At 38.6% G+C, this 19,754-nt stretch overlaps 1 pseudogene; it reads right to left on the bottom strand.

The window, feature by feature from the left end:
* Positions 1 to 11,811, bottom strand: part of LOC141494784 (large ribosomal subunit protein eL42-like) — a 64,117-nt pseudogene extending 52,306 nt beyond the window's left edge.
* Positions 11,812 to 19,754: the final 7,943 nt, after the last annotated feature.

Here is a 19,754-nt window from a genome sequence, read left to right as displayed (position 1 = left end):
GGAGATGAGGGATTCTCTGGAGATAGTGGCTATATATGTGGAAAAAAGGGAAATGCATATGAAAACTGGGTTGTGGCCATAATGTATCTGTCAGTTAGAGTAAGTAGGGAAAATGTCAAGTTCAGGAAGCATTGTTAGAAATGATGTGACTTCCTGGAAAAAAAATTGCTTGTTTCTGTCCATCACTTCCTATAAAATCTGGTTTGAGCCTTACCTCCTCCAAGAAAATTTCCTTGACCATTTCATGTTAAATTTTTCACTTAAACTTAACACGATATAGAGAAAAAGAGCATGAGATTAGGAGTCAGAAGATCCTCTATTTAGAGCTGAAAGGGTCCTTAATACAACACCTACATTTCGTATACGAAGAAACTGAAGTCCAGAAAGGTTAAGTGCTTCATGATCATTTATTAAACACTTACTAGGGAGACTAGGTGGTACAGTGGATAGAGTACTAGTTGTGGAGGCAGGAGGATGGGAGTTTGAATCCTGCTTCATAAACTTGATACTTACAAGTTGTGTGACTCTTGGCAAGTCACTTAACCCTAATTGCCTTACATCCAGAGACATCTCCAGTCATCCTGATTCATTGGACTCAGATGGTTTTGGACAAGAAAGTGAGGCTGGTGATTTAGCACAGCCCTCCCTCACTCAAATCCCATCCATGTGCTTGTCATAATATCATATGATGTCATGATCTTCGAGATCGAAGACGAACATCATTACTGAGTACTAAACAGCCCAGCTTCAATCTGAACCCCAGTTTTCCAATTCCAAATGCAATACCATTTCTTCTGTATCGTGTTGTCTCTTCGAATTTTAGATTCATTTCTAATTGTAGTGCAATGGTATTAGTGATATAAATATTTTTCTCTCCAAGCCTTAATTTTCTCATATGTGAAATGGGAAAAATAACTCCCAAAGTGCTAAAACTTCAGGGTTTTTTTTTTTTTGAGGAGAAAAAGAATGAGAAATATTCTGGGAAGTGTCAAGGGTCCATAGACCATGTTCTTGGGGCAATGGCAGAGAGGAGGGGTTGATCCATTTAGCTTTGAAATTCCCATCCTGTTTATGCCCAAAGGACTATTAAACTGTCCTTACCCTTAGATCCAACAATATCACTACTAGGGCTGTATCCAAAGAGATAATAAAACAGGGGAAATGATCCATATGTACAACAATATTAATGGCAGCTCTTTTTGTGGTGGCAAAGAATTGGAAATTGAGGGAATGACATCAATGTGGGAATGATTGAACAAATTGTGGTTTATGAAACTGATAGGATACTATTGTTTTGTTCAGTTGAATTTTAGAAAAACCTGGAAAGATTTACAAGAACTGATGCTGAGTGCTATACTACGATAGACTTAGCTCTTCTTACCAATATAATGATCAAATCAATTCTAAAAGACTTGTAATGGAAAATATCTTCTACTTCCAGAGAAGAACTATGGTGTTTGAATCCAGATCAGAGTATACTATTTTCATTTGTTTGTTTTATGATTTTTCTTTTTCATGGTTTTCTCCTTTTTTCTGATTCCTTTTCTATAATATAATCAAGATGGAAATATGTTTGACATGACTGTACTTGTACAAATTATTTGCTGTTGAGCAGAGGGGGGAGGAAAGAGAGGGAGGTAGAAAAATGTGAAACTCAAAATCTTATCAAACATGATTGTTGTAAACAATTTTACATGTAATTATAAAAGAATTTTAAAAATTAAAAGAAAAGAAACTTCCATTCAGGCTTTGGGGTAGATTGAACAGTGAGGAAATGAATGAAAACTCATATAGCCCATTATATTAGCTACACCAGCTGCTACTCAAGTCCCTTGTCATCTGTACTTCAGTAGGTACCCTCTCCCCCATTTTCTACTTCTTTGTAAAAGCAGTTATCAAATCAGCACTAACACTGCTTTTGGAAAAAAATATGTCAATCATTGATCTTCTATTTCCATTGACTGGTCCTGTGACTTTCCAGATCAAAACACCCTTCCTGTTCTTCATTTTCTATGCACTGGCTCCTCCTATTGGAATGTAAGGTCCTTGAGGGTAAGGGTTAGTTCAGTTTTGTATCAGGTCCTCACAGCTTAGGGAAAGGCAATATGTCTTTATTAAGCACCTACTAGTTGCTAGTCATTGAGCTAAGAGCTTTACAAATATTTTTCCATTGGATCTTCACAGTAACCCTATGTGGGCTTAGCACAGTGTCTGATGTACAATATGCACTTAATACCTACTTTTCATTTATTCATCCAGTTCTAGTTACGTGAGGTATTTTTGTAGAAGAGGCGTCAGATGCCAAAATTTTAGCTATCTCTCTGAGATGTATGGGTTCTGTGGCTCTGTTGACACACTGGAATTACAATATTAGAATTTGGGTGTTGTGTATTTCACTGCTCAAAGCACTTATGGAAGAAATAGAAATAAATAATCCCCGCCCCCCAATATGTATGTGTAGAACTTATGGTATGTGCTAGAACAATAGGTTTGGATACCTGATGGTTAAATTTTCAATGTGAGCTTATGCATTTTGGAAATCAACAAAGCAATGAATCAAGACTTTATTCGTGTCTCTATATGTTGTAGTTGCACTTGTTGGTTGTCTAGGTTTAAGAAAGTGATAGGTAAAATGTTAACAATGTAAATTAAAGTTAAAAATACATTATACTTTTATTCATTGACCCTTCTCCAATCCCCCAGACAAGCACACCACAGTAGAACTTCAAAAGTTTTCAAAGTGTTTTCACATATATTATCTTTACAACAATCCCATGACATAACAGGGAAGGTCCTGTGTCTTTATTTTCCGGTTAAGGAAACTAAGACTTCCAGAGGCAAAATAAATTGCCTGAGATTTCAGTGACTTAGCAGCAGAACTAAGAGAAACGATACCAATATTATCTGAAAGTGTCTTTAGAAATGTCTCTTGAAAGTCAGTTTGCAATGACAAGATCTCAGAGGAAAAAAGAACTTGAGAGAACCTAGTGGAATGCAGAGAGAAGAAGCCAGCAGCAGGCTGAGGGGTCAGGAAGACCTCTGATACATTTCAGGTATGTGATGTTCAACTTTTCAATATCCTGAAAAATTCTATAAGAATCTTCAAATCTTGTATCTAGGTAGCCTAATGGATAGAGTACTGGGTTTGGAGTCAATAAGAGCTGATTTTAAAATTGGGCTAAGACTGCAAGTCTGCACAAGGATTCTGGGCAAGTCACTTAATATCTATCAGCTTTATTTTGTTACCTGTAAAATGGGGATAATGATAGTAACTACTTTATAGGGTTATTGGGCTCCAGTGAGATAAACTTTAAAGTGCATGGTGTAAACTTTTAAAATGTATATAAATGACGACGACGACGACGATGATGATGATGATGATTTAAATTGCTAGAGTTCCCTATACCCTCAAATTCACAGGTATGGTTCCCCCACCCTTGATAAAAATATCATTTGATTGGCAATCAAGAAACCAGGGTGTAGGCTGGACTACCAGCAAACAGTGACCTTGAACAATTCATTTCTCTTTTCTGGGCTTATTTTCCCCATTTGTAAAATAAGGGAGGTAGTCTTTAAGGACTTTCTAACTTCTTTTTTTTAAACTTTTTTTTAACAATTTAAGGCAATGAGATTAAGTGACTTGCCCAAGGTCACACAGCTAGGCAATTATTAAGTGTCTGAGGTTGGATTTGAACTCAGGTATTCCTGACTCCAGGGCTGGTGCTCTATCCACTGTACCACCTAGCTGCCTTGGGACTCTCTACCTTCTGATATTCTTCTGTGTTCTAAAGGTCTTCCCAGTTCTGATATTATATGCTCTAGAGTCCCTCCCAGGTCTGATATTTTGGGTTCTAAGTTCCCTCCCAACTTAGACATTCTAAGTTCTGACTCTGAAGGTATATTTTCCTACTTGACAGGCTTGCATTTATTTTGAAATCTTATCCCTGTTCACAGATGCAAGCCCCAGCTGCAACATTTGCATAGCTGGAAGAGCAAAATAGAATTACTATCTAATTATCTGCTTAGTGACTGTAATTGGTTTTCACTGAAATTGTCACTGTATAGGTAAATGCCAGGGAAAAACAGTTTGGAAGGAACATCAATCATCAGCCTCGTTTAAGGTGCAGATCTGATAAGCACCAGTCCTATTCCGCATGCATTTCTGTATGGAGAGGAGTAATTACAGACACAAAGAATCCCCTGGTGTTTCCCAAGTAAGTGACTGAGTTGTTGTGAAATGAGAGAAAACAGCATGGGGGGAACAACTGAATTATAAAGGGTTCACAATCAGGAATTAGGAAGCTGGGGTAATGATTCATTTGCTTACAGGGTCCTCTGATTCATTCATTGTAGTCATGACCTCCGGCTTTCTGGATCCTTGCTCTTGTTTAGAGAAGGGAATGCCTCTCAGTCCTATCTGGAGGTTGGAAAACAAAGGCCTAGGGCAATATTGCCATCAAAGACGGGGACATGCCCAACATGGATCTTCTAATCTTCGGACTCATGAGAACTGTCACTGGCAAAGTGCATGGCAAATGAGTCCCATGCAAAGAGGGCAGGGTTTTGCATTCTTGAAGGCAGGAGAGAAGGGCCTGGTGGGGAGGTCTCATCCAGGGAGGGCTCTGTCATCAATTATTGGAGGCCTGTGATCAGACTGGAGGGAAGCCTGAGATAATTCATCTGCACAGCTCTATAGATTTCTTGATGCTGAAAAAACACAGGTCAGTTGTGGGAATAGAGCATTTCCTCAGAGAGGTCCACTCCTCTTCTCTTTATGTGAATGGCTATTTGGGCTGTGAAAAATAGATCAACATCTTACTCAAGCCTGCTGTCTTCACATACTATATCCAAGTCCGAGCAGTTCCTGCCTAGCTGTTGGGGAACAGTAGAAGATCAGAAGATTGTGTACAGCTAGTCCTCAGCCCATCAGTTCACAGGGATAAATGTGGACCGATCTTGCCTTGGTGAGAAATGTCGATTTGAGGACAGTTTGAAAGAACTCAATTCAATTAAAAAATTAAATAAACAACACATTGAAAAAGTATTTACTAAGAAAAATTGTGTGCATCGGAGAGACTAGTCCAAAGTAAAATAATTTTTACATATAAGGAACTTAGTTTATCCAGACAACCAAGCATTGAAGGTGACTGATCTTGTGATTTCCTTTGCCTAGGCTTCATCTTCCAGGTAAGGAAACTCCTTGTACCAACAGAGGGAGCATCATCTCCGAAACTCTCTTAACTGGTTGCCTTAAGCATGGAGACGGTAAATGATTTGTTCCAGGAAATGCAAGTATATGTCAGATGGAGTACTTGAATCCAACTCATCTTCTGCTTCCAGGACAGCTCTATTCATTATGTCACATGGTGCTTGGACTAAGTCTCAAAAGAAGCACCTACCACAGGCAAGGTACATGCTAAGTATTGGCTGCCAATTTATTACTTTCAATCAGATGCCCAAATACCAACTAATGACCAAAAAAGACTCCCAACTGGAGTCTGCTAGAACAGCTTTAATAGGCAAATACAAATATTATAATAGCAAATTGATGCAGTTAAAGACTTTTTTCTGTTAAGAATGTTAAGTCTATCTTCCTAAGGCTGGTTTACCTTTTGACTTAGTAAAAATTATTTTGGGTAGCACAAAGGCCTGTCCCTTGCCCATGAATTCTGAAGGAGGTCAAATTAGGGCATGCTCTTTCTTTGTTTCTGCTTTGTATCTTCTTTGTATCTACAGTATTATTCCATATCTCCTGGTAGAATAGACATTCCTTGAATATGGAGGGTGTTTTCTTTTTGCCTTGTTTATCTCCAGAGTCTGGCACATGGGAGAGATTTAATGTCTGTAGGATTCAGTTGAATGGGGGATTATTACATATATAAATATATATATATATATATATATATATATATATATATATATATATATATATATATATATGGAGATGTCACAGGTTAAAGGCCAAATACTAGTTAATGGCCACCTTGGGGAAGGTTCATTTGCAAATTAATGAATTAGGGTAATGCCTATTGCCACAATCAATTTCCTTGTTTGATTTAAGAGTATTGAAAATTTGGGGGCAGCTAGGTGGCGCAGTGGATAGAGCGCTGGCCCTGGAGTCAGGAAGACCTGAGTTCAAATTTGACCTCAGTCATTTAATAATTACCCAGCTGTGTGCCCCATATGCCTTGCAAAAACCTTTAAAAAAAGTATCGAAAATTTTACTGATTTAGTAACCACAAGATTCAGGTTCAAATCCTGCCTGACCTCAACTTCTAACTAGCTAGGTGATTCTGGTTGGATTGCTTAAATTTTTTTCTTAAGCTCATTCTGTAAAATGAAATAATGATCCTTGCACTATTTGACTTCAGGGGCTCATTGTGAGAAACTGTGGGTGTTTCTAGTTCTTCTCTAATTCAGTCATTGGTACCCACACCAAAACATTTCTGAATTTCCCATCTGTGTCTTTGAATTTAACCACTTTTATATCTGTGAACAGTTTCCATGTTCTGACAGTTCCATGTCCTGTTCTGTCTGATGCTATTCTTCATTTACTATCAGCAATGGTTAGAAAAAAAATAAGTAGAAGGGGCTATTTCCCTGAGATTGGAGTCTAGGAAAGTCCCATTAACTCTGGAGAGCGGCACTTATAGCAGGGAATCTGGAATTGTAGAGGCAGTCTGATGAAAAGAGCCCTGGATCCTGAGTCAGGAAGACCTGAGTTCAAATCTTGCCTCAAAAACTTACTAGTTGCGTGCCTCTGGGCAACTGGCTTAATAGATCCCTGCCTCAGTTTCCTTATCTGTAAGAGGTAATAATAGCACCTATAATTTTCTCATGATTAGTGGGAAGATAAAATGAGGTGATATTTTTAAAGCTCTTTGCAAACCTTAAAAACCCTCTGTACATGCTAGCTATCATTATTTTATCACATAGACAACACATACCCTGATAGCTACATGGGCCCATGTTGCAAATTAAATTAAAAAAAAAATCAGCCATCTGCAATTTCCATTAACATCTTCTTGCTTCATGTAATTTTAAGTTCCAGTCCTTGTCAGCTTCTTTTAGCTTTTCTGTCTTCTCTTATGCCATGCAGATGGGCTAGATCATCCACACCAGGAGTCTTAGTAGGGTTGTCACTTTATGGTCCACATGGAGTTTCCTTCTGAACCTTTTTTCTCATTACAGCAGGGTAGGAGCTGTGAGCCTTTGTTATGTAGATGGGAACAAAGACAGTCAGAACACATTTAGGGAAGGGGCCTGGAGGACTGAGAGTTGACAAGAGAGTTAATAGGCCAGGAAAGAAGGTTTCTTTAGGCCAGATTGAGCCCTGCCTCCACTCTGCCATCATCAAATCTTTCCCAAAATGCTGGCCTGGATAAAGGTCTGATCCTTCTCAGACCAAAGGAGATATCTATGGCTCAGTGCCAAAGTCAAATTGAAGTTAGATTTGGAGAGCATTAAGGAAGTGTCTTAGGAAATGGGATTACAGAGTAGAGGGAACAAGGGTTTTAGACACAGAATCAAATCTCAGGGTGGGATCTTGACTCTGATACTGTCCATGTATTCTTGGACAAAGTCACTTATCCTGTTCAGTCCCCAATTTCTTCACCTGCAAAATGGGGATATCAATGTTTTGTACCTCAACAGTGCTGTTGTGAGTCAAGTGCTTTATAAATCCCATTAGAGGAAAGAAATGGAGCCTGTTATTATGGTTGATAAGCATGGTTTATTGGACCAGTAGAGAGTCAAGAATACTGGAGTTTAAATTTCATTTCCTCTAATACTTGCTGCATGTGTACCCTTAGGCAAATTTTTTAGTTTAATTTTTTTTACAGTGGAGGTGATAACAGCTGTTGTGCTTAACTCACAGTGAATTATGCTCAACATCATTCACCCAAAGATCTCCCCCATTCTTCTGTCCAGGACACCACCATCCTCCCAGTTACTTCTGCCTTCTGGTTGGTGTTTCTTCTCTCAAGTTTCTCCATGTTCCAATTCATCTTCTTTTAATAAAATTCATCTTTCTGAAAAACAAGTCTGAATGGCCCCATTGCCTTGCAGGATCAAATACAAAATTCTCTAACTTTTAGAGCCCTTCATATTCTGATTCTTTGTTACCTTTCTAGTCTTCTTACTCCAGATTTCTCTCCTTACATACTCTGCAATTCAGTAACACAGTTGCTGAGTCATTTCAATCATGTCCAACTCTTCATGATCCCATTTCATGTTTTCTTGGCAGAGATACTGGAGTGGTTTGCCATTTCCTTCTCCAGCTCATTTTACAGGTGAAGCGAACAGCGTTAAGTGACTTGCCCAAGGCAATCAGGGTTAAGTGACTTGCCCAAGATCATACAACTAGTAAGTATTAAGTGTCTGAGTTCAGATTTGAACTCAGGTCTTCCTGATTTAAGGGCTAACACTCTACCCACTCTGCCAGCTAGCTTCTCTATGCTTATCTATGTATCCAAAGACAAATTCATTTCAAGATAGCAGACACATATTGATTACTCACTAATGTACCAGGCCCTGAGTTAAGTGGTGCAGTGGATAGAGCACCAGTCCTGGAGTCAGGAGGATTTGAATTCAAATTTGACCTCAGACACTTGACATATGATCTTGAGCAAGTCACTTAACCTGATTGCCTTGCATCCAGAGCCATCTCTAGTTGTCCTGATTTATATCTGACCACTATACTTAGATGGTTCTGGAGGAGAAATGAGACTGGTGACCTAGTACATCACCCCCTTAGTGAAATTCAATTCATGTGCATGTCCATCACTTCCTGATGTCATAGCCTTCTTTGAGAAAGAAGGACAAACACAACAACAATAGATTATAAAGGTGAATGGGACGTGGTCTCTACCAATGTAGTGAAAAGAGCTGTAATCTGAGATTCAGAAGACTCATTACTGAATTCAGCTTCATCATTTAATTGCTCTATGATTCTGGAAAAGTCACTTAAACATTCTATAGCTCAGTTTCTTCATCTGTAAAATGATGATACATATAAATATACTTCACTAGCTTATAAAAGACAACTTTGTAAACCTTAAAGTGCTACATAAATATACTTTGCTGTTATAAGTGTTATACTTATTAAGACCCTTATAATCTAATATGGGTGTTCTTAACCTGGGGCCATCAGAAGGATCATGGTGGATTTTAAAGGGTCTAGAAATTTGGATGGGAAAATTACCTTTACATTTCAATATTATTGTCTTTCTTTTTAATACTATACATTTTATTCTATGCATTTAAAATTATTATTGTGAGAAGGGATTCATAGACTTCACCATATCTCCAAAGAGATCCATGGCACAAAAGAATATACACACTAATAATTTACAGTTCTAGACCACTTTATAAATTAGTGTGCTCAAAGAGAGAAGGTAGAAGAAACATGGATTCTGGGCTTCTAGGAATGGTATCACAAGATGACCAAAGTATGAGTATTATGACATTTGATTCTCACACCAACTCTCTGATATAGTTCCTAAAGGTATCATCCTTATTTTGTAGATGAGGAAACTGATGCTTCTAGAGATTGGGTGACCTGCTCATGTTTACAAGATTACTAAGGTTAGGATTTAAGCCCCAATCTCTTTTAACACCAAGTCCTTTCAATTACAACACATCTCCTAGTTGTAGGATTCTTCTCTCTGCTGTTATACAAACTTGGTCTCCATATGGGGATGAATGGGAGATTATGATTGTCAGGCATGCAATCTGCTCTTTAAAAAAATTATCTTTCCACTTGACTCTCTGCTTATTTGGGCTTCTACCCTTGCTTTTGTTTAACTATTTATTTTTTATTCATTCTTTCATTCATTGAATTATTCATTCATTCATTCATTTATCCATTCATTTATCTATCTGATGTTTATTTATTTAGCGACTCTGACATTACTCCAATCCAGGACATTTTCCTAGTAGTGTCTTTAACCCTGGAATAACCTGGGGTTGACTCCTATTAGAGATGGTGTCAAAAGTCATACCTACATCTTTATCACCAAACTGTGGAGCCTAGCCATGAGCCATGGTACTTATCAGGTCTTCTTTCCTTTCCTCCTGAAGGTTCTCTTTCTTCTTCATTTAGGCTGACTCTAACCATCCTACCATAACTCTAGTTCTGTTTCTGCCAGGAAGTTTCAATTTCTTCCTTAGTAAAATTAGGGAGATAGGAAATGGATTATTTATAATTATGATGACTCAACTTGGTGTTAAGAAGTGAAAAAAATCTACCTTCTTTAACTGGGGTGATGGGGGGCAAGGGATGTAGAATGTAACATATACCAAAGATGGTTGCTATGGTTTTGATGAACTTTTTTTTTAAGTATTGGGTTCATGGAAAGAGTAGGTGAAGGGACATAGTCATAAATCAACATATTATAACAACAAAGTACCCTAATGATCTTGTTTTTAAGATAGAACATTGAACAAAATGATCTCAAAAGTCATTTCAGGAGACTTTGGGGGTTGTGTCCCATTGAACTTCATGTATCTTTCATATAGCTTTCATGGTTGAACTACTCAGAGTAAATTACCTGAGGTAGAAAAAAGATCCATAGAGGTCATTTTCTCCATCCCTCTGCCAATGGCAAAACTATCTATTACTTGGAGAAGTAGGAACAAATTGAAAAACAGCTTTTAACTTACCCTTCAGATCTTTCCCCATTAGCCTGGTATTTGTTTCTTTGTATGTATGTGTGTGTGTGTGTGTGTGTGTGTGTGTGTGTGTGTGTGTATGGGTTGTCACAGGTCAGGTATCAGGAATTTAGTAATTTCAGTTTGCAGTGGAAAGAGACAGAGACTTGAACTAAGAGGACCTGGGCTTTAACCCTGGCTCTGCTATTTGTTGTCTTTGTAACCAAGGGCAAGCTCTTCTCCATTTTTTCAGATTCTGTGTTCTCTGACAAAATGAGAGTTGGACTACTACAGGGGCTATTGATTTGAGATTTTAGGTCATCTATGAACTAGAATGGGAACAATACATTTTTTATTTTTACAAGCTCTTCATTTTATTTATCACTTTATGTAAGTTATTTTATACATTTAAAAATATTCTGAGAAGGGTTCCCTAGACTGCTAAAGGGGTCTAAGAAATTTTGGATCAGATGATTTTATAAGGTTTTTAACCCTTAATCCTTTAAGCCCAGTCACATTGGATAGATTCAATAGTCTCTCAAGCTGGGGTGTTGACCCCCTCCCACCCAGTCTAATCCTTCTGAGGCAGGGAACTGGTAATGAGACTGCAATGAGAATGAGAATTCCTAATATTTCATCATTCCTCATATACCATCCACTTTGAGACAATGGGATTCCTGGCTCTCCATCCCTCCCTCCCCCTCACCAAGGCTTCTGTCCAGATGCAAAAAGGTAACTTGATCCCAATTAATGAAAGTGACTGGGTCAGCCGTCACCTTGCATGCTCTTTAGGTGAGACTTAGACATCTCAGTGCTTATTAAAACTGTGTGTGCCCTCCTAACGCTCTGCCTTGAAACTAGTAGCCAGAGGCATCTCAGCTCAGAGGCTGTCTCCCGGCCTCTTGGTTTTAGATCTGACATTGTACGACTCCCTCTCATCTGCTATGGCAGCAGAGAGCAGATGAAACGCACCCATCCTCCCAGGGCCCTGCTCCAGGAAGGATAAAGTGCCAACAACAAGCAGTGTGTTGAGGAGGTCAACCCTTTTACTTGGGTCTCACAGTGAGCTTGACTGGACAAGCACACGTCACCACTGACATGGGCAGAGCCCATCCAGTCATGCACATGCCATGATGAGCCTGGCAGAACCCACTTGGCCATGAATATGTCATGGTTCAAACAAAGGGAACCTGCTTGGACAGTCCCATGTCACAGCAGATATCGGTAGTACCCATGCAGCCATGCATATACCAGAGCAGGCAGAGGGATAAAGTCTTCTCATGTACATCAATGTCACAACTGACATGGTCAGACCCTACCTACTCACACAGAAATTGCTGATGACATAGGTAGAGCCTGCCTAGTTATTCACATGTATACATGTCAAAGCTGACATGAGTAGAATCAACTTACCCCTGATGTGGACAACATTTGCCTAGCCATGCACACAGCTAATCCAGACAGAGGAACATTTATGCAGGATGTTCCAAGAATTCCAAACCCCCTACATGCAGCTCAGAATGTGACCATTACTGATTTGAGAGCTTCAGGTCCCCTTCCATTGGTAGGGGGGGAGGGGCAGGGTCAGAGTTTAATGACAGGTCTGTTGAGGGACAGAGCAGCTGTTGAGCCAATTCTCAGATAAGAGATAATGGAACATAGTCTATTCTGTATAGCAGAGTGAGGAGGGATGATTATAATATATTTATTATTATTAATGCTCTTTGTACTGTATTTTTATGAATTGTTTTTCTTTGTCTTTTAAAATATATTTATTTTGTTAACTTTTTTGTCTTTTTTTTAAATTTGCTTTTTTTTCTTTTTGGGGGCTGTTAGGTAACATAGTAAATAGGACTCTGGATTTGGGATTAGAAAGACCTGAGTTCAAATCTAGCTTCACACACTTACTTATATGATGCTGAGTAAGTTACTTTACTTCTGCCTCAATTTCCTTAATTGTGAAATGAGGATAAGCACACATCTGCTTCCTAGGATTTGTCGTGAGGATCAAATGCGATAACATTTGCAAAGCATTTAGCATTGAGCCAGGCATTGTGCTTCTGTCCTTTGTCAGGAGTATTCAAACTGAAGCCCAAGGTTGTAAATAACTGATAGAGCAAGACATAAGACCTCAATATAAATAATTTTATAAAATGCTTGCTTTGAGGAGATAGTATGGTATGGAGGAAAGAGGACTAGATTTGGAGTCAGAAGATATGGGTTCAAATTCTGGCTTTGCCACTCATGCCTTGTCAAATTATTTTACTTTGCTGAAATCTCATTTTCCTCACTTGTAAAATGATAAGGTTGAATAAGGTGGCCTCTATGAAGTCCCCTCCAGTTCTACATTAAAAGTCTATGGTCCTTTGATCTGATTTAATTTTTATTCTAGTATGAAATTTTTAAGAGGCTTCCTCAGTTACAAGGGTTCTGATGAACTCTGTTTTTCTGTTTTCCTGACTACATGCCTGACTTGGACCCATTGTCCATCAGGATATTGGGCTACTATGAGACCAGACTCTGGTGCTTTGTAGAGTTTTGACTCCTGACTCCCTTTTGAGCTTGAGTTCTAGCCATTTCTGAATCTGTATTATCTTCCTAATTTACTCCAACTCTTCTAGGTAGTCTAGTAAAAATCATTTAGCTCTATTCTGTATAAGACCACTGTACAACTGTACAAGAGGCAGCATGAAGTCATGGTTGGGAAGCTTAGAGTAAGGAAGCTCTGAGTTCAAGTCTTTCTATTGATGATACTGACAGATTCTGGGTAAACCCCATGCTGCTGTCACTACCTTGATTCAGGTTCTCATTACTTCATGCCTGGATTATTGCATGAGCCTTTTACTTGGTCTCCCTGGCTCTGTTCTCTTCTTATTCTAGTCCATTTTCTACTCAGATGTCGAACTGTTCTTCCTAGAGCACAAATCCGATCATATCACTCACCTAGTCAATAAACCTCTGTGGTTCCCTATTGCCCCCAGGACAAAATACAAAATTTTAAGTTTGATTTTTAAAATTTCTTCATAATCTAGCCCTTTCCAATCTTTTCCAGTCTTCTTACATGTTACTCCTATCCACACACTGTGACCCAATGATTGGCCTCCCTGCTCTTCCTGGACCACAGCATCACATGAACCAACTCTATGAGTGTTTTCTCTGACTGTCCCCAACTCCTGCAATGCTCTCCCTCTTCAATTCTTCTTCCCACCTTCCCTGCCTTTCTTCAATTCCAGCTAAAGCCCCACTTTCTACAAGAAGTTTTCCCCAGCACTCAATTCTAGTTCCTTCCCTCCAAGATTACCCCTCCCCCCAAATTTCTCTTCTAGGTAGCCTGGTTTTTTTTTTTGACTTGATCTTTTTTTTAGAGGGTTTTGAATTTTACATTTTTTCTTCCTTCCTCCTTTCCCTCCCCCTCCCCAACAGAAAACAATCTGATATTTGCTTTACCTGTAAAGAAGAATCAAATCAAATTGAAAAAAAAAGCATTAGAGAGAAAGAACATAGTACATAAGACAACTTTTAAGAACTGAAGATAGTAAGCTTTGGTCTTTTTGGTCATTTAAACTCCACAGTTCCTTCTCTAGATATGGATGGTATTTTCTGTCACAAATCTTTTAGAATTATCTTTGATTACTGTGCTGCTGAAATGAACAAGTCCATCATAGTTGAATAACCCAATCTTGCTGTTAGTATATATGATGTTCTTTTGGTTCTGCTCACCTCCCTCAGCATCAGTTCATGTAAGTCTTTTCAGGCTGTTCTGAAGTCCCATCCCTTGTGATTTCTTAAAGAACAATAGTGTTACATCACATTCTTATTTGTACATAATTGTTTTCATGTTGTCTCTCCCATTAGCCTGTGAGCTTCTTGAGAGCAGGGACTTTTTTGTTTTATTTTAATTTTTTCCTCATTCTTTGTATCTCCTCATGTTTAGTTCCTTGCCTGGCACATACATAGCAGCTACTTAATAAATGCCAGATGATTGAGCAATTCTTGATTACCTCTAGGCAAGTTTTTAAGACTAGAAATAGCAAAACAGTTGCTGTTTGAATTGGTAGAAATTTTCTCTCTAGGCATTCTCTACATCAATATCCCAGATCTAGACCAAAAAAATGCATGTTATTAACAATTTAGCACACTGTGCTAAACCCTGGAGACAATACAAGCATTCATTCATTCACTAATATACATTTATTAAGCACCTGGTACAGGGAAAGACACAAAGTTTAAATGACACAACCCTGATCTTCATGCAGATTATTGTCTAGTAGGGGGATAAAAGACTAACACTGATCACAATAATGTACAATTTTCAGCATATTCATTCATGTCTAACTTCCCATGATCCCATTTGGGATTATAGACATACTGTAGTGTTTTGTCATTTTTTTCTCCAGTTTATTTGACAGCTGAGGAAACTGAATTGACTTGCCCAAGGTCACCCAGCTAGTTAAGTGATTGAAGTTGTAGTTGAATTCAGGTCTTTCTGACTCCAGACTCATTGTTTCATCCACTGCAAAACCTAGTTGCCATTATAATACATAATATTTACTGGTAAATGCTTTCTAGAGAGCTCCACAGTGTTTCAGATTCTGTGTAGGAAATAAACAGTCAAAGGGGGCAGGAATACTAATGCAGACTAGTGAGAGTGAATGCAAGCATGAGAGGAAAGACCTTGAGGGTGTGAATTAGCAGGGTAGAATTTCACTAAGTGAGGAACAGTTACTAGGATGAGAAAGATTGTTCCAGAAGGGGAATAAAAGATATATTACCTGCCCTCCCCAATCCCTCATAATTCTGGAAGAATATCTTCCTTCCAACTGCTTTATTACTTCTTTCAACACTCTACTGTCCACACATTCCCTTTACATGCTGATACTGTCCCTCAGCAAACTAGTTTGGATTTATTCTGTATATACATAGGTATGTACATACTCTTTCACCTAATAGAATTAAGGCCCTTAAGGACAAATACCATTATTTCATTTGGGTCTTTGAATCCCCAGTGCTTAGTGCAATACCATTTCCATAGATGATTGTTGATTGATGGATTAGAGGTCAGAAGAACCAGCAGGAAGTGTTTGTAGTATTGGGCTGTAATGAGGACCTAGGATAATGGCCTATAAGAATAGAGAAGAAGGTATGGATGGAAACAAGCTATTGAAGGAGGGATTCCCAGAAATTGACAGATGATTAGATATGAGAGAAAAGGGAAGAGGGAAAAGTCAAATGAGATTGAAAAACATAACTAATAAATTTGTGCCCTCAAGGAACTTAAAATATAATAAGGATGTGCAATGTGGACATGCATCTATATCCCACTCCCTTAGGTCCTTTTATCTTCTCTCTTTAGACTCTTTCCACCTTTTTGAACTCATCAGTACCCATGGGTTCTATTATCTAAGAAGATGATTCCCAAATTTCTTTATTGAGCCAATTTCTTTCCATGTTCCAGTCTTGAATCACCTTCTCCCTCTCTTCCCTGTATATCAAGTGATAATCCCTTTCCCACCTGCTTCTATACATCACATCTTTTGCATTTGAATACTTCTCTCCTACTCTAATTTAGTTTAGCTTTTCACCAGTAAGGGTTGGTAGACTGATCATCTCTCACCTAAATTATTATCAGAGCCTCCTAATCATTCTTCTTGCCTCTGGTCTCTTGTCACTCCATTTCTTTCTCCACATAGTTGCAAACTGATTTTCTATACTGCAGGTCTGATTGTCCCTTTCTCCAAAAACCTCTGTTGTCTCCCTAGTGCCTTTTGGATTAAATACAAACTTTCCTGTTTGGTGTATAAAGTCTTTCAGAATATGACTCTAAACTATCTATGTAGATATTCTCAATGATTTCTAACTACCCTTTACATACTCCAGGGTTCATCTTAACTAATCTACTTGTCAGTTCTTGTATGAGACATGTCATGGTCTCTCTCTGACTATACTGATTAAGGCTGTTGTTCCATATGCTGTCTTTCACTTCTTAGAATTTTTTGCTTCCTTCAAAGTTCAGCTCAAGTATTCCTTTCTCCCTCCACATTCTATACAATAGACCTTTCCTGATCCCATGGCCAATAGTATCTCTCTACCCTGAAATAATCTTATGCTTTCTTTGAATATAATTGACACTTAATTGTATGTACACAAGTTGTTTCCTCTGATCATATGTAAGCTTCTTGAGAGCAAGAACTGTCAGCACTTAATATTTTCTGATTGACTGGTAGGTTATGATGTAGAAGATGAATTAAAAAAAACAAGCTAGGGGTTCAGTGGAGACAGAGATGTCTGAGAGAAAAGGGAGGATCTGGGTTAAAACTTTTGGCTTGGTATGCTCTTTTCTGGTTGCCAGTCTTGCCCTTTTGATCCTTTGCTGTCCATAGATTTCCCTCTCCTGTGACTGTGATCAAGAAAAAGGTTGCCAGCCATCCTGGACAAGGACCCAACAGAGTCTTCCCTAGTGGATAACCCCCACCACCCTCAACTTCTTATGTTAAGCCTTAACACTATAGAACAGCTATTCTGCATAGCAGAAGGGGCAATTACACAGAGACACATTTCTATGTATATTGTATGTGTGGGATGGTAGAAAGAGGGAGGGAGGGAGAGGGAGGAGGTGAGGGAAGAGAAGAAGTGGGAGAGAAAGGGAGATGAGACAGAGAGACAGAGAAAGAGAGAAAGACATGGACAGAGAAAGACAGGGAGAGACAGAGAGAGAGAGAGAGAGAGAGAGAGAGAGAGAGAGAGAGAGAGAGAGAGAGAGAGAGAGAGCAGGAGGGCAGAACAGAGAGGGACAGAGAGGGAAGAAGGGAGATGCACTACTGCCCCCCTTCCCACGCCCCCATAAGAATCATAGAATTATCATAAGTGAAATGAAATGAATGTTGAGATTGAATGTAGGTTCAAATCAGAGTTGTCTTGGTAGATGTTTAACAACTGCCCCCCCAAAAAAAAACATACCCATGACTAATTTTTAATTTTAATCTATGTCATTAATGTTTTTCTATTACTTTCTTAAGTCTAGGCAATCAACAAAACAATGAGTGAATATTTGATTTATATGATTTTCAAAGTGTAAATTCTCACAGTGACAATTTAATTATCAAACTGTAAGGTCTGGCTCAAGCATACTTGTGTTTCAAATATTGCCTGCAACACTTAATAGCTGTGTGACCTTAGTTAAATAATAGTTATTTCTTAAATTAGTTAAGCCTCAATTTCCTTTTCTATTGTATGAGGATAATATGACTCTCTTATTTACCTCCACAGGTTGTAATGAAGCCTAGATGAAATAAAATATAAACTGCTTTTCAGACTAAAGCATTATCGACATAAGCTCCTATCATTAAGACTATTGAATAGCTATTTTATATCAAACTGAAAGAAATTTTAGAATTGAATTCTAGAATCTTAGAGACCAAGAGTAAAGAAGGTGATGATGATGATGGTGATGGTGATAGAAGCTAACATTTATATAATGCTGTTAACATTTGCAAAATGTTTTACTAAGATCTCATTTCATTCTCAAAACAACCTTGGGAGGTAGGTGCTATTGTTATTCTCATTTTATGGATGAGAAAATTGAGACAGACAGAAGTCAAGTGATTTGTCCAGGGTATCATAGCTGAGTTAGTGTCCAAGACCAGGGCTTCTGACTTTATCTACCAAAGTGTTTTATCTACTAATCCCTTCACTTTAAACATGGGGGAACAGATTCAGAGAAGAGGAATGACTTGCCCACCTAGAAAAAGACCGGATTGAATGAGCTAGTTATCTAACAGTACTTCCAACTATGATGTTCTACCACTTTTTTTTTTTCCAGTCCCAGTTTTGTCACCAGTCTCAGTCCCAGTACCTAGTCTCTAGTTTCATTACCCAGTCTGTGGAAAGTTTGACTTAAGAAAAAAGTGCTTAGAGGAGAAGCTTCAACCCTAGTGCCTGGTTTCGATTATGGTTTACAACAGCCTTTTCTACAGTAACTCCACAATCCCTCAGCTCAGCTGTACCTAAAAATAGGCATTAGCAAATGGGCTGGCAGGGCTGAAGGGGAAGGGAAAGGCTAGCCAGGTCTCACTGGTGCATTTGGGTCCCTGCCTTTTTATTGGGTTTTCTGGGTCAGACTGTTCTGTGACATCCATGTCCCTGTCCAGAAATTCCCAGGTAGAAGCAGCATAGGAGCTATGAACTATGTGCTAAACTGTTTGATTTAAGGCCCCTTTCTATTTCTAAATGGGTTGCTCTCATTCAGAGGAGCCTTTCTTTTTCCTCTTTAATCAAACAGAGTAATCTCAACTCCAGGATGCAGAAATTCAAGTGTCCTCTATTTTGAGATTAGAGAATAAAAGAAGAAACTCCTCCCCCTCCCCAGTCTGTTTAAAGTGATACACAGGGGGTATAGTCATGCTTTGACTTACTTGATAAAGGAATATGGTAATAACCAAGTCTGATGATTCCCTAGGCACCCCAGCCTCATACTGCTGTCAGCTTAGCAGGGAAATAATTACCTTATGTTCTATCAATTGGAAAGTTGTGTGAAGACATCTAACTCAGGCCTGCCTGCCTACCAAAAGATGTGGATCCTGTTCTGGTTCCCTTTATCCCTGACAGTTACATTTTACAACTCTGGGAAACCCATAGATTTTTCAGACTCAACATGATAGACTCAACATGATCAGACTCAACAGTCTCTCTGAATATGGCCTGTGGAAAATACTCAATAACTTTAGCCAGATCTAAAAGGAAAATGATCAGTTCAACTTTTAATTCACTAGCATTGGGTTCTAGAGGTGCAAAATTGAAAAAGTTCCTGTTCTCAAGGAGCTCACCATTTGGGGGGGGAGGGAAATATGTATACAAATAAGTGAATACAAAATATGCACTGAGTTGGGAGTGGAATGATCAGAAAAGACTCCTTTTAGGAGTTAGTGCTTGAGATGAGCTTTGAAAGGAGGTAGGGAGCCCAAAAGGTGGAGGTGAGAAGGGACAACACATCATGGTTAAGCAGCAACCTAAATAAAAGCATAGATGTGGAAGATGAACTCATTTAAATCGAGTACAGAGTATATAAGAAGAAATAATGAGAAATGAAAAGTCTTCAGCAAATATTC

This window comes from Macrotis lagotis, chromosome 1, assembly GCF_037893015.1.
Source record: "Macrotis lagotis isolate mMagLag1 chromosome 1, bilby.v1.9.chrom.fasta, whole genome shotgun sequence".
Taxonomy (NCBI): Eukaryota; Metazoa; Chordata; class Mammalia; order Peramelemorphia; family Peramelidae; genus Macrotis; species Macrotis lagotis.
The sequence above is the reverse complement of the archived record's forward strand: the minus strand, read 5'-3'. Positions and strand labels throughout refer to the sequence as shown.